Genomic DNA, 14,136 nt, shown 5'->3' with positions numbered 1-14,136 from the left:
CATCATGTACAATTAGCTGTGTATCATGTTGCGCAAATGGACCATCAGTAATCTTTTGTTCACTTTTTTTCAACCTGATTGCTTCTGTGATTAGAGGGTCAATCTGTTGAGCACTTTTCAGGTCTACTGGCTCTTTAATGTTAATGGTGGCAATTGATTCTTGTTCTGCGGTACCAGAAAATTTGACCCCTTCTACAGCAGCTTTCTTTGCTAACTCATCAACAATTAAATTTCCATCGCCATGTTTGTCTGTCCCTTTCTTCTGATGTGCTTTAACTTTCAACAGTGCAATCTTATGAGTGTTATTCTTTGCAGCTAACCACAAAGCTTTGATTGGTCCACAGTGAATCAGAGGCTGGCCATCAGCACTAGTAAAACCTCTCTTCTGCCAAATGGGTAGATATTCTGTAAGAGAATTAACTACAAATGCAGAATCTGAATAGATATTCAAATCTGAATTTGGAATTACCTCTAGTGCCTGTAACACTGCTGTCACTTCTGCTTTCTGAGCTGAAAAATGGGGTGGGTATTTATACAAAAAGTTCCCTTTTTCAGAATGGATTGCAAAACCTGTATGATACTGCCCATCTTGCCAATATCTAGAACCATCAACATACACATCCACAGCTCCTACATTTGCTTTTACCTCAAAGACACTTTCAGGGGGGCGGATGTGCTCGTCTTGACATGTGTGTGGGATACCTTCATACAGAAGTGTTCTAGGAAGCATTGAATTAGGCTTGTATACAGTTTTCAAATTTTTAGACCCTAAGTCTAGTGTCCACCTGCCTAGTTTTGCACTGGATACTCCCTTTACCTTACCATTTAAAAGGAGCTGTAGGGGTGTGTGCGGAGTATACAATGTAACTTCATTGAAACCATAAATGTATTCAAAATGTGACATTGCCCAGTGGACTGACAAAAGGTGTCTTGTACAAGAGTCAAAAGATTTTTCAACTGGGGAGAGTACTCGAGAAGCATAAGCAACGGGGCGCAAATTTCCCTGTACTTCTTGAAGGAGGACAGCTGAAAGAGCCTCCTCTGTTGCAGCTGTCTGTAACATAAATGGTTGTGTTCTATCTGGATTGCGTAATGCTGGAGCTTCAATCAATGCTACCTTCAATTTTTCAAAGGCTGTCTGATGATCAGGACCCCATTCTAAAGAATCTGTCTTTTTCTTCTTTTTTCCAGAAAGAAGAGTGTTCAATGGTTTTGCAATATCAGCAAAGCCTTCAATGAATTCTCTACAAAAGCCCACTAAACCTAAAAATGACCTCAAAGCTGTTACTGAAACTGGAACTGGGAGTCTCTGAATAATTTCCACTTTATGTGGATCAGGTGTACGCCCCCCTTCACTTATTTTGATTCCTAGATAGGTGACTTCTGACTGGAGTAACTGAGCTTTTTTTGGATTCAGTTTTAGTCCAGCTTCTTTCAGCAATTGAAGTAATTCTTCAAGTAGAGTGAGATGTTCTTCCCTGGTAGCTGTTTGTAACAGCAAATCATCTACATACTGAATCAAACATTCAGGCTTAGAGAATCGCTCTAGTATTTTAGCTAAACTCTGATGAAACAGAGTAGGTGAGTTCACAAAACCTTGTGGCAGAACATTCCATGTGTACTGCGTGTTTCTGAACTTAAAAGCAAACTTATACTGGCATTCTGGATGTAATGGAATTGACCAAAAACCATTAGACACATCAAGAGCTGAATAATAGCTTGCTTCAGGTAGGAGAGATGCTAACACGTCTGGAGTGGAAGCTACTACAGGTGCACACGTCTGTGTACATTTGTTAAGTTCTCTGTAGTCTATGCACAATCTCCATGAATCATCTGGTTTGCGGACAGGCCAAATTGGGGCTAATGATGGAGAAAAGCATGGTCTGATAACACCCTGTTCTAATAGAGAATCCACAGTTCGCTGTATATATGGATTTGCTTCATCTGGGTATTTATACTGCCTGAGTGAGGGTGGATCCCTCCCTTCAATCTTTACTTCCATCAGAGTAGTATCAATTCGGCCACAATCATGTTTAGATTTAGCAAACACACCTCTGTTTTTGTTCAGTAATTCTGACAGATCAGAATCTTCCACTGAAAGCAATGTATCTAAGTCATAATCCTCTGACCTCTTAATTGCATGTACAGCATGTACATCAGAAATTTCTACAACCTTATCTTCAGTCTGAGAATTACGCCAGATACAGTTGTTGCCATAGTCAATAACATAACCACGTTTGGTCATAATATCTGAACCTAGGATGCTGCGACCATCACCCGTTTTACTGAGCCAAGCTTTGTCTTTAAAATCATCTTTGCCAATTTGAAAGGATATGTTATCTGTTTGAGATGCTAGTGAAATTGTTCCATCAAAACCTTCTAATGTTACTGTATTTTCATTTTTCAGTGGGGGATTATCTGAATGAAGAATTGTTAAAGAAGCACCAGAATCCACTAACCAATCATTGCATCGGCCTCCAACAGCAATATTAACGATTGGTCTACCATAATTATCTCTTTTCAGCGGTGCGACATGTGATATGGAGGCCTCTAATCTCTATGCTGAAAATGACTTGCTTTGAGCACTCTGCTTCTCCATATGAGAACGCAGTTCCTCATTCTCCTTACTCAGTCTGTCTACTCTAGCTTGAAGTTGGTTTAAATCAATTTTTGGACTTGTTCTCTTATGGGAAGATTTACATGCCCTGGAGATGTGTCCTTCTTTCCCGCACGAGTAGCATGTTGGCAGACTATCAGGATTATAAGGAGGTGGTCTCTGCTCTATGTCTTCTTTAACATAATGACCTCTTTTCCAAGAGACCTTGCGACTATTGTTCTGATATGGCTTTTTATCATGTACTACAGACACAGGATATGTTTTTTTTTTATTAGCATTATTATTGTAAAACTGTGTCATTTTAGCCATGATATCACTGAAATCAGACTGAGGTGTTACAAGCATTGTCACAGCAGAATGGGTGGATGGATCACACTTGCTAATTAAGGCAGATTTGAAACTGATTTCATTTACATTAATGTTAGGATTGCCACTGAATGTCCTAAATGTCTCTAGTAATCGGTCTGCGAATGAAGCTGGATGCTCCCCTATTCTCATTTGAATTTCAGAAATTTTGTCCCAGTTTACTGACATAACACCTAGCACTTCAAGCAGTGCCTGTTTCCTCTCTGACTTATTTGCCGTTTTATCTTTTACTTTTTGAGTTAAAGCTCCAGATAAAGTATCAGGCAAGCACATTCTTAACAAGATACATGCATCAGCATCTGTGAATCTGTAAACCTCAGCATATTCTTCTAATTTTTTTAGAAAATCTAATGGATCTCGCTTGGCAGGATCAAAATTTTCAATATTGTTAATCACTGCCTCTAGTTCGTTTGGATTGAACCCTCTAACCATGGTAGAAGTCATGGGCTCTTCTCCTCCTTCACTAGTCCGCACAGTTGTAGTAGCATGGACTGGTGCCATAGGGAATCTAGCTGTGCATTCAGAATATTGAGAGCTAATTGACTCAGAATCTCTTTCACAGCTCTCATCTTCCTGCAGGTCTAATGCATTACACTGCATGATCCCTAACTGTGTACTATTGCTGTGTTTGTTAGTTGAGCCATTCTTTATCATAAACTGACAAGCAGCATTTGCTTCCTCCAAATCATTGAATAAGGATTCTACAGAGGACTTAAGCAAGTTATTGTTAGTTTGTAGACGAGTGATTTCATTCTGCATCCTAATCTTTTCTTCTTTCCACATTGTTTCACTTGCATAGTGGCTTTTAGTAGCTATTACTCCCAGACTGAGTTGCTCATTTTCAGCCTCTAGCTCCTCTACTCTCCGTCTAGTAACTTTGTATGATGCAAGCAAAGCTTGCAGCGCATTAGCAATTTTTCCTTTTTTGTTCTTAGGCATTTTAGGGTAATTCTCAAATTTAGAAATGGCCCATTCATATGGTTTCCCAGTATTTTTTTCTATTCCATCAAACAATCCCTGAGTGCCATGCTTCGCAATGTATTTAACAATCAATTCTTCCATTTTTTTAATTCTTATTGAATTAAAGTAACTCTGACCGTAAGTTATATATAACTTTTTAGCCCACAAATCCTCAAGCTCAGAAATAAGCTATTTTAGACATAAAACAGTGCCACAGTACGTCGGGCAAACCCACTGCTTCGGGTAACTTTAACTGTTTTAAACTTCACAAAGTCACGGTATGTCTGACTATAACAAAAACGGTGATAATTTAGCTCAAAATGAAATAGAGCTCAATCCAGTGTGCATGAGGCGTCGACCCAAAGACGGGTAAGATTTTCCAAGGCCAGTGGGGAACAACCTAAGGCAGGGCGTCGCCGCCACTGGCACCTGCCTAGAAAGGTTGGTGTAATTTGTGTGAAAGAGTAGATTTGATGCTTCTTTTCTATGCCAAAGAGCATCAGAGAGGGGACTGTAAGAAACTAAGTCTGCCTCGACCCAACTTCTACTTTATTTCACAAGTCTTCCATGCTCCGGATCAATAAAAATATTTCAGTTTTATCAGTGCCACAATACGTCGGGCAAACCCACTACTTCGGGTAATTTTAACTGATTTAAACTTCACAAAGTCACAGTACGTCGGACTCACTACACTATAAACAACTGATCTAATAAAACTCTGTTACCACTGTACGTCGGGTTAATTCAAGTACTTTAGAATTCACACAGAATTATATTAAATTATCAACAAGTTTCAGTTACTTTAGAAACTTTTCTCAACAAGCACTTTGCTTCAGTTACTTTAAAAACAATGATTCAAATACAGCTCTGCCACAGTACGTCGGGTTAATTCAATTACGCTAGAATTTAAAACAGAGTTGTACAGAATAGGCTTGTTTAATAACTCCTCCTACTAGTACTGAACAAACTATATTTTCTTCTGTCCTTAATACTTCTTTTCTAGAATCTTTTAAACGAGGGGATTATCTTGATAAAACAAGCAAAATAAAAAAAAAAACACTTTTCTTACCTCATTTGTTTTAGGAAAAATCCCGCGGTGGAAGGCTCGCCAATGTAAGAAAATAGATGAGAACGTCTTGAAGAAAAAAATAAGTTTTATTCCAGAAAAGTAGTGTCAAAGTGGAGACAACACTTCGGATTCATCGGAGTTGGAACTGAATCCCGATCATCCTCGGTTTAAACATCTTATACTGTTTCTTCCCGCTTAACATGTTAATAAGCTTTCACTTCAAATGTAAATTAAGAATAGCAATCCCAGACCTTTCGGTATACCCGCTTAACATGTTAATAAGCTTTTGCTTTGAATGTAAATTGAGAACAACAATAAAAGTGATACTCTTCCGTTCCCAGACCTTGAGTAGACTTTCAGGTGAGAATACCAACTGTTATGATAAATGAGTTTAAACAAAATTCCTTTTGGTCAGCAGATGGTTCTTGATGGCTCGCTGCCGCTCCCATGCTATAAGAAGTAAATTATCATTCCAAAGACATTATTTAAATGCTTAAATGATTTACTTGAGGAACTCTCCTCTCTGTGATAATTAAGCTCTTTGTTAAGAAAGGAGCATGGAAGACTTGTGAAATAAAGTAGAAGTTGGGTCGAGGCAGACTTAGTTTCTTACACCATGGAAATGAAAAGAAAGTTCCCTGACCGGGAATCGAACCCGGGCCGCGGCGGTGAGAGCGCCGAATCCTAACCACTAGACCACCAGGGAAGGCTGGCAAAACTTGCCCTAGCCAGGTGTGCTGCAGCTCCTCAGACAAAAATTACGCCTGTAACCTCCTCCTGGAAAGGGAAAAAGTCTCAGAGCCTGGATCACAGTTCTTCCAGGGAGGGACTGTCTCATGCTCTGTGTAAGTGCATCCTATCGACACCACAACTTGCCATGATAACAAAGCACAGCATGCGTTGATGGAACTCCATGCTGACAGAGCTGTGTCCTCTTTCGAGCAACAGGCGCACTACAGACAGAGACTGGGCCAGTGGCGCAATGGATAACGTGTCTGACTACGGATCAGAAGATTCTAGGTTCGACTCCTGGCTGGCTCGCTCAGAGCTTTTTGCGTTGCTGTCAGTCAGTGCACTGCAGTCGCCGTTTGCCCCAGCCGGAGCTGTTCAGTTCTACTCTGGAGTGAATCGAGTTTCTGGGGCCGCCGGCCCAGAGCCTGTGGGGTGCTCCCCTGCTTTTAAAGGCTGCCCCAACTGCTCTCATGTCTTGGTCCCGCACATACCTCAGGACTTCCAGAGGAAACCAGGACAGCCACTCTCCTGGGAAGATGCCAGTGACAGCTTGTAAACCACAATGTTTGCTGTGAGGCTAAGACGTTCTACTGCAGCACAGATAAACATAGGAAAATCAGACAAGATTCAAAAACAAAGTGCCCACCTAAAACAAGATTGCAGTCAAAATGACCATCTCAAACCAGTGTGAGAAATGTTTGTAGTCTCTGTTAAATGTCTGCAAATATGCCACACAGTGCAGATGCTCATATTACTGAAAAGGAAGTTACCTGACTGAGAAAGGTATAAATAGAAATCGGAGCCTGCTCCAAATGGCCTGGTCAGCTCCAAGTGGGTGAGACTTGAGCTCCAAGTGGGCTGTATAAACCTCCTGGAGTTTTCATTCGTTTAATGTCTCGTACAAGACACTGCGTCCAACCTATTATATTTGAATGTCAAACCTACCCCAATGCGAAACCCAACCTCACAGTATGCTGCTGTGTTTTATTAACCTCCAAACCTACCACAACTCTAAACCCAACCTCACAGTAACAAACTTCCATGAGGTTCTCATTTATGCAATGTCTTGTACATGGCACACAATACAACCTATTGCATATTTTATTATTATCACACCTACCCCAGCCCTTGGCGCCAACCTCACAGTAACCTGCTGCGTTTTATTCAGTTTTACACCTACCCCAAGCCTAAACACAACCTCAGAGTAACCAGTTTTTTTATTTATTATTATTATTTTTTATTACTGTCTACTACAGCCACATCAATCGCAAAACTAGCCTACTTGTGGCATAAGTGCCTACCACTTAGTGGTCACCCAGCCAACTTGCAGTGTAATCTCCTCCACTTGTAGGTCTCTGAGCTGCAGCAACACCTAAATGCTCTGACACAAAGGCATAAACGAAACCATGGCTTTTAACCTCCTCTTGGAGAGGTGAGAGTCTCCAGCCCTGGATCGCAGGTCTTCTATGGAGGGACTGTCGGGAATCCTGTTAGAGCATCCCATCCACACAACCTCTTGCCATAAAAACAAAGCAGAATGTGTGGTGAAGGAACTCCGGAATGACAGAGCCTTGTCCTTACTTCATGCAATGGGCTAGCAAGGTGCTGAACAGAGTGCCGGTGGCACAAAGGATAACGCTTATGACTACGCATCTGAAGATTCTAGGTTACGGAAACCAGGAAGCTGTGTATGAGAGAGTGCGTAAGTGTATGAGTGGCACTTGTGCAAGCGGAGCAGGGAAGTGCGAGCGATCAGAAAGAACTGGAGTGTGGGCCAAGACTGGGCCTCGTGCGTGGCAGTTCCTATATGGTCTAGCGGTCAGGATTCCTGGTTTTCACCCAGGCGGCCCGGGTTCGACTCCCGGTATGGGAATCCTTGAGCGCTTTTGCTTCTGTCCTTTTTTGCCAGCAGCCGGACTTCAGCGACCCTATAGGGTGAGGTTGTGGAGCTCCCTTGTCAGCCTTCGATAGCTCAGTTGATAAAGCGGAGGACTGTAGGTGGGATGTTGGCAATCTTTAGGTCGCTGGTTTGACTCCGGCTCGAAGGATGTCTTTTGCGCTCAGTGCCGCTTTCTTGCCTTTGCAAAGACAGCATGCGCACCAAGACACCTGGGGCCTCATGTACGAAGACTTGCGTGGAAATCTTACTAAAACATTGCGTACGCACGAAGCTGTAAATGTGCGTACGCAGAAAAAAATTCAGATGTATGAAACACTGCGTACGCCGAATTTCACGCATATTCTTTTGTACATCTGAATGAACGTGAAACTGAGCGCAACATGCACGAGCACAAAACCCCTCCCTGCCTCCTCCCCCGTATGAATATGCTAATGACTATGCTAATGGCAAAACCCAACGAAAAAGCAATGGCAAAAGCAAGCAAAAAGAGAAACTTTGAACAGAATGTGAAATGGAGGTGCTGCTTTCGGAGGTAGACCGGAGAAAAGCTGTGTTATTTGCAAGTTTGTTCTCCGGAATTAACAACAAAAGAAAAAAATAGAGTGGGAGTTTAGCTGATACGGTTAACACAGTTGGGTCTGAACATCGCACTGAGTGCATTTAAAAAAGAAATAGTGTGGTTTATAACTGAAAAATGTTGCAGAACCCTAAGCGGTCTCAGTGGCGCACCTCATAAGAAGCATGAGATCATGTACAGACATATTCAAGCGTCAACTCGGCTCGAATCCAGCATCGGATAAATTCTTTATTCTTTTTTCCCCCGCTACATATCAGATTTTGCCCACTATTTATCAAGAGAAAGACAAGTAGGAATCATCAATAAGTTTGTGCATCATATTTTATTTGCACATTTATTGAATGGAAATGTTTCTGATTCACGCATGCAAATTCATCTTCAGATAGTGTCTTTATAGCAATGTGTGTGCGGTAGATTGCTCAGATTACATTGCGACTGCTGCAATTTGCGCTTTAATGTTTAGCTGGTCAACTGTATGGTATGGAAATCTTACATACCTACTATATGAACCCGTCTCATACAGCTGCCATTGCAAGGATCAGACACTTTGTAGGGAAGAATTTAACACAACTGCCTCTAGGAGTCGCCAATGGAAATAAAACAGACACGCACAAAAAATGTGCGTACGCCTGCCAGAAAGCTGCCGTGAACCTGCGCACATTCCCACGTTCAGTTCATTGTTAGTAAATCCAAACGTGAGCGATTCTGAGCGTGAAACCTGGCGTACGCAAAGTTTTTGTGCGTACGCAGCGTTGATACATGAGGCCCCTGGTATGTTTGAATGTCAAACCTACCCCAAGCTTAAACCCAACCTCACAGTAACAAACAAGATGAGTTTTCATTTATTTAATGTCTTTTATATGGCACAGAAAACAACCTAATGTATTTTATTAAAAGGCAGCAATGATGAAAATCATTTTTTGTAAGCTGTTTGGACAGATCTGTGTGTATTGTGTGTCAAAAGCGATAATGGAGTGATATGAAGACAATAACTCTTATTTTTAAATTTCCTGATGTTTAACCAGGATCCCAAACCCCTCCCATTTTGGGGCCTACTGGAATGTGATGTAGGTTTGCAGTTTTTCCACACACCAATTTGAATGACAACCATGTATTAACATGTCTTCATAGTAGTGCGTATAACCATATCAACAAGATGCAATGTGCACAAAGCTACTTGGATTACAAGATATGTTCAGCTCTCTGTGATCATCAATCATCATTAAATGTGATCAAGAATGAGTTTTACAAGTTTAAAACATTTTTAAAAAAGCTGCGTGTCAGTACAATTATAATAGAAGACACTTCAATCCCAGTTTGTTGATGTTAAATCAGGCTTATTTCTTCCATTACCTAAACGGATATCCATACAGCAGTAGATATTAACTTGTATTCTGTCACATTTGTCATGCAAAAACAGTGCAAAGTTAAACGTGTGTGCTGTGTGTGTGCTTGCAGGAATTTTGTAATGATATTGTGTGTAACTTGATGCAGAAAGACTTGAATTAACTCCACAACAAATACATCAAATAATCATTGGGAAAATTCTTACTAGTATTTCTCACAAATGTTATGTGAGATCTGCTCCAAGACGCAGCTGAGGCGGATATTGAGGCACACTCTGACAGGCACGTGGGAATAGTGGGCAGGGTGAACTAGCATTAAAGGTGCAAGCAACGAAAACAGCTACATTAGCCGCGTTTCCACTATCGCACCTAAAGCGTGCAAGCCAGGGCGAGCCAAGGTCAGTTATGTTTCCACTGTCACTTCCAGGGCCTAATCGCGCTAAAGTGAAGCTTTCTCAGGGCCAGCGGCCGGCCTTCTTCGGCCCGCCGAATATCTTGGGCTAAAGAGGGCCAGCTGGGGCTTCGGGGCAGAGTGAGAGGAGAGGCGGGCACTAGTTTTCCAACCTCACATTAGTACATGCGCCAAGCAAATAAACAAATAAATAAATAAGAGAAAGTAAACATCTAGCCTTATAGGCTGGGGTCTTTTTGCTTATGATCGCTCTCATGTTTCCCTGTTAAATGTAAGGCTGTTGCATAAAATAATAAAGGTTTAATTCATATGTGACATTCTTTACTGTGTCCTCCTTGTTTCAATAACCCAAAATAATCTGTACACCATGTGAAAGACACAGCAGACAGTAAAGGTTTTCGAGAGTTTTAAAAGACATGTTTGTGCGCATTTCGATGCCTGTATGTGTGTGCAAGACTGGTCAAATAGCGCTCCCTTTACAGCTCTGTTGATGCCGCGAGCGGCTTTTTTCTTTTTTAATTTATTTTGGAGAATACACAATATGAATACTACAGAAGATAAAACTTAACAAATTCCGTGTTCACTTTTGTGGCTCAAAACAATAATGTCATATCTTAATAAAATAGTCTAAGTTATATTGAAATAATTTAAAGAACTACAAATATTGGATATAATAAAATCACATAAAAAAATAAACTAATAAAAATCAAACAAAAGCTAGCTATAACTGTAATAAAGGGTCTGATACATAGGGATCCATTTGCAGTCTATTTATTAAACACAGTTTAATAACGAGCACACAGTATGTACTAGCGTGCGAACTCAATCACAGTTGTATAGGGTCGATAGGCTGGCGGCTGGCATACACAGGGTGATATAGCAGGCATGGGTCAATGGCAGGCGGCAGGCAAGGCAAGGTCGAGGGACAGTCCGGGTTAGCAAGGTTCTTCTTAGTTCTTCTAAGGTATTGGAGTAAATGAGGATATCGTCAATGTACACAATGACCCACTGGTTAAGCATGTCTCGGAATACCTCATTTATGAAAGCCTGGAAGACGGAAGGACTGTTTGCTAGGCCGAAGGGCAAAACCAAATATTCATAGTGGCCGTTGGCAGTGGAAAAGTCGGGCTTTCATTCGTCACCCTGTTTTATTCTGATGAGGTTGTATGCACTGCGAAGATCAAGGTTAGTAAAGTACCTGGCTGAGCGTAATTGCTCCAAGGCTGTTGGGACCAAAGGCAGGGGATAGCAGTATTTGACTGTGATCTCGTTCAAACTTCTATAATCGATGTAGGGGCGTAAACTTCCATCCTTCTTCTCCACAAAGAAGAAGCCTGCGGATGCGGGTGACGTTGATGGTCACATATATCCTTTCTCCAGCTCCTCTTTAATGTAAGCGTTCATGGTTTCGGTTTCTCTTTGGGAGAGAGGAAAGATTCTCCCACGAGGGGGTGTTGTACCAGGCAATAACTCAATGGCGCAGTCATACTCACAGTGAGGTGGAAGCTTAATAGCCTTTGGCTTACTAAATGCCTCCGCAAGATCCTTGTACACTTCGGGTGACAATGGCATTGAGCTGGACGGGAACAATAGAACATAGGCAGTTATTCAGGCATAATTCGCTCCATTTAGTAATCTCACCCTTTTTTCAGGAAATATGGGGGTTATGGGCTTGTAACCAGGGCCATTTAAGAATAATGGTATGTTGTAGGGATTTTGTGATCAGAAACTCCATCTGTTATTTGTGGAGAGAGCCTGTTTGAACGGAGAGTTGGAGTTGCGGTAAGTTATATTTCCATCCCCTAGGGTGCGTCCGTCTATCGCCGTGATTGCTAGGGGGGAATCACAAGAGGTTAATGGAACAGCGTTGTTATTGGCAAACGTATAATCCATGAAATTGCCTGCAGCTCCTGAATCAACCAGAACGACAGTGTGAATCGTTGCATTTCCAAAACACAGAGAGACGGGTACAGTCAGAGTGTTACTGTTGCTTGAAAAGATAGAAGTTGCACTCACCGATAACGTTTTGATGGGTGGCTTATTGGGGCATTGAACCTTGGTATGACCAAAAAGACCGCAATAAAGGCATAATTTATTCTTTAAACATCTGTCACGTTCTTCACTAGATAACTGGGTTCGACCCAGTTGCATGGGTTCCACGGTGAATGAAGATGCTGGGACTGCGTCTTGAGTAGGACAGGGAAGAATAGCATGGGATGGTCTTCGTGTGCGGAGCAGATTATCTAGCCTGATGGACAGTTCGATGAGCTGATCCAGTGTTTTCCCTTCATCTCTACAGGCCATTTCAGTTTTGAGTCTGGGGTTTAAAGCTTTGCGGTAGAGGGTTTTCAAGGGATAGTCAGCCCAGCCAGTTTGTGCAGCTAATGAACGAAAGTGCAAAGCGAACTCAGCCGCAGGTTGATTTCTCTGCTGGATAGTCAAAAGTTCTTTAACTGCATTTCGACCTCCTTCCGGATGATCGAATACCACACAGAAACGTTGAATAAACTCTTTAAACGTAGGAAAAGTGGGAGTGTTATCTGGCCAGACAGCAGTAGCCCAGTCTAGAGCCTTCCCAGCGAGCAGTGAGCACACAAAGGCGATCTTGCTGTTCTCATCCGCAAACATGTGGGATTGTTTAGCGACAAACAGTTTGCATTGCAGCAGAAAACCTTTACACTTGGCTGGATTACCCGTAAACTTCTCAGGGAACGCTAGGCGGGGACTGGAACTTTGTGCATAGGTTACCGGATGTTGACTGGGAGAGTAGTTGGCGGTGGGTTGTGCTGGGATTGCAACATTCAAACCTTGTAGGGCTTTTACTAACTCCTCCGTCAGCCGGGTGAGGTGTGAAAGCTGCTGCTGATGTGTCGCTAGTATCTGGGCTTGGGTAGTGAGTTCTGTGGACAAGACCTGCAGGGCTGCGGGATCCATGTTGGGCGAAGTCTTCTGTAACGAAGGGTCTGACACAGAGGGATTCATTTGCAGTATATTTATTAAACACAGTTTAATAACGAAGACACAGTATGTACTAGTGTGCGAACTCACATCAATCACAGTTGTATAGGGTCGATAGGCTGGCAGCTGGCATACACTGGGTGATATAGCAGGCATAGGTCAGAGGCAGGCGGCTAGGATCAATGTCGATAATCAGGCTGGGTTCAAGACAGTCGGCAGGCAAGGCAAGGTCGAGGGACAATCCGAGTTAGCAACAGGGAGATCAGGCAAGGATGAGAAACGCTCAGTAATGTCAGCAGAGGCAGAACAAGACTTCGCACTGGAGTGTGTGTTTGGGCTGCTTATATGTGTGCGTGGGTAATCAGTGTGATGTGGAGCAGGTGTGTGGCAATCAGTGTCTGAGAGGGTGACGTAATGTCAGTAGTCCAGTGATGATGACCTCTGCTGGCCAGCGAGGGGAATGACTGGGACCGAGTCGGTGACAATAACAATTTAGGTACATACAATCGATAAATCAAACCGTTTTAAAGCCATATTAAACTTTCATTTTATAAAAACCTATCTGAAAAAAAGATTTTAGATATTTCCAAAAAACAATAACACCAGAGGAGGTTTAAAATGTTATTTATAAATATTTGGATACGATGATATTAATCAAATAGTGCAAACAGAGCATTTTTTGGTGAGCGAAAGCAGAAACTAGGCTGCCTTTTTTTCTGTTCTGCACAGCGCCGCTTTACAAAGGCATCGGGGAAAACTGCAAATACAAAATGTGTTCTGTGTCCTCAAACAAGTGTTTATGCTTTTATATGACGTGGTAAAATATGATAATAAAATTTACATGAAGAGCTTTATTAGTGAAAAGCTGCTGAGCGCAACAAAATATAGGATATATTTTATTACCTGCTCTTATGTGCTGAAATACTTAACACTTTCCTTAAGATCACATCCACCTATTGGTGTGATATAGGCTATAAGGAAAAATGAATACGTTCCAGGTCTCTCCGGAGCATTTGGGCTGAATGTTTAACAGCGCCTATCTAAATGAGGATGTTATAAAATACATTTTCTACTGGGTTATTAACAGAGAATTTCTGTGGTGTTATATAATGGATGGTAAGCTTCCTGCGCTGGCGAGACCACTCAATGTTCCATGCCAACAGTCGATCAGTAAATAAATATGTAACCCTTTTCTTAAC

The 14,136-nt window shown here is 41.9% G+C and overlaps 3 non-coding genes across 3 annotated transcripts; 2 read left to right on the top strand and 1 right to left on the bottom strand.

The window, feature by feature from the left end:
* Positions 1-5,646: 5,646 nt before the first annotated feature.
* On the bottom strand, positions 5,647-5,718 carry trnae-cuc (transfer RNA glutamic acid (anticodon CUC)). Its single transcript has one exon. It is a non-coding gene; the product is annotated as a tRNA-Glu (tRNA).
* A 262-nt stretch (positions 5,719-5,980) lies between these two features.
* Positions 5,981-6,053, top strand: trnar-acg (transfer RNA arginine (anticodon ACG)). The gene has a single exon. It is a non-coding gene; the product is annotated as a tRNA-Arg (tRNA).
* A 1,492-nt stretch (positions 6,054-7,545) lies between these two features.
* trnae-uuc (transfer RNA glutamic acid (anticodon UUC)) lies at positions 7,546-7,617 on the top strand. Its single transcript has one exon. It is a non-coding gene; the product is annotated as a tRNA-Glu (tRNA).
* Positions 7,618-14,136: the final 6,519 nt, after the last annotated feature.

The sequence above is a fragment of the Danio rerio genome, chromosome 15 (assembly GCF_052040795.2).
Source record: "Danio rerio strain M-AB ecotype USA chromosome 15, GRCz13ab, whole genome shotgun sequence".
In the NCBI taxonomy this organism is placed as follows: domain Eukaryota; kingdom Metazoa; phylum Chordata; class Actinopteri; order Cypriniformes; family Danionidae; genus Danio; species Danio rerio.
The sequence above is the reverse complement of the archived record's forward strand: the minus strand, read 5'-3'. Positions and strand labels throughout refer to the sequence as shown.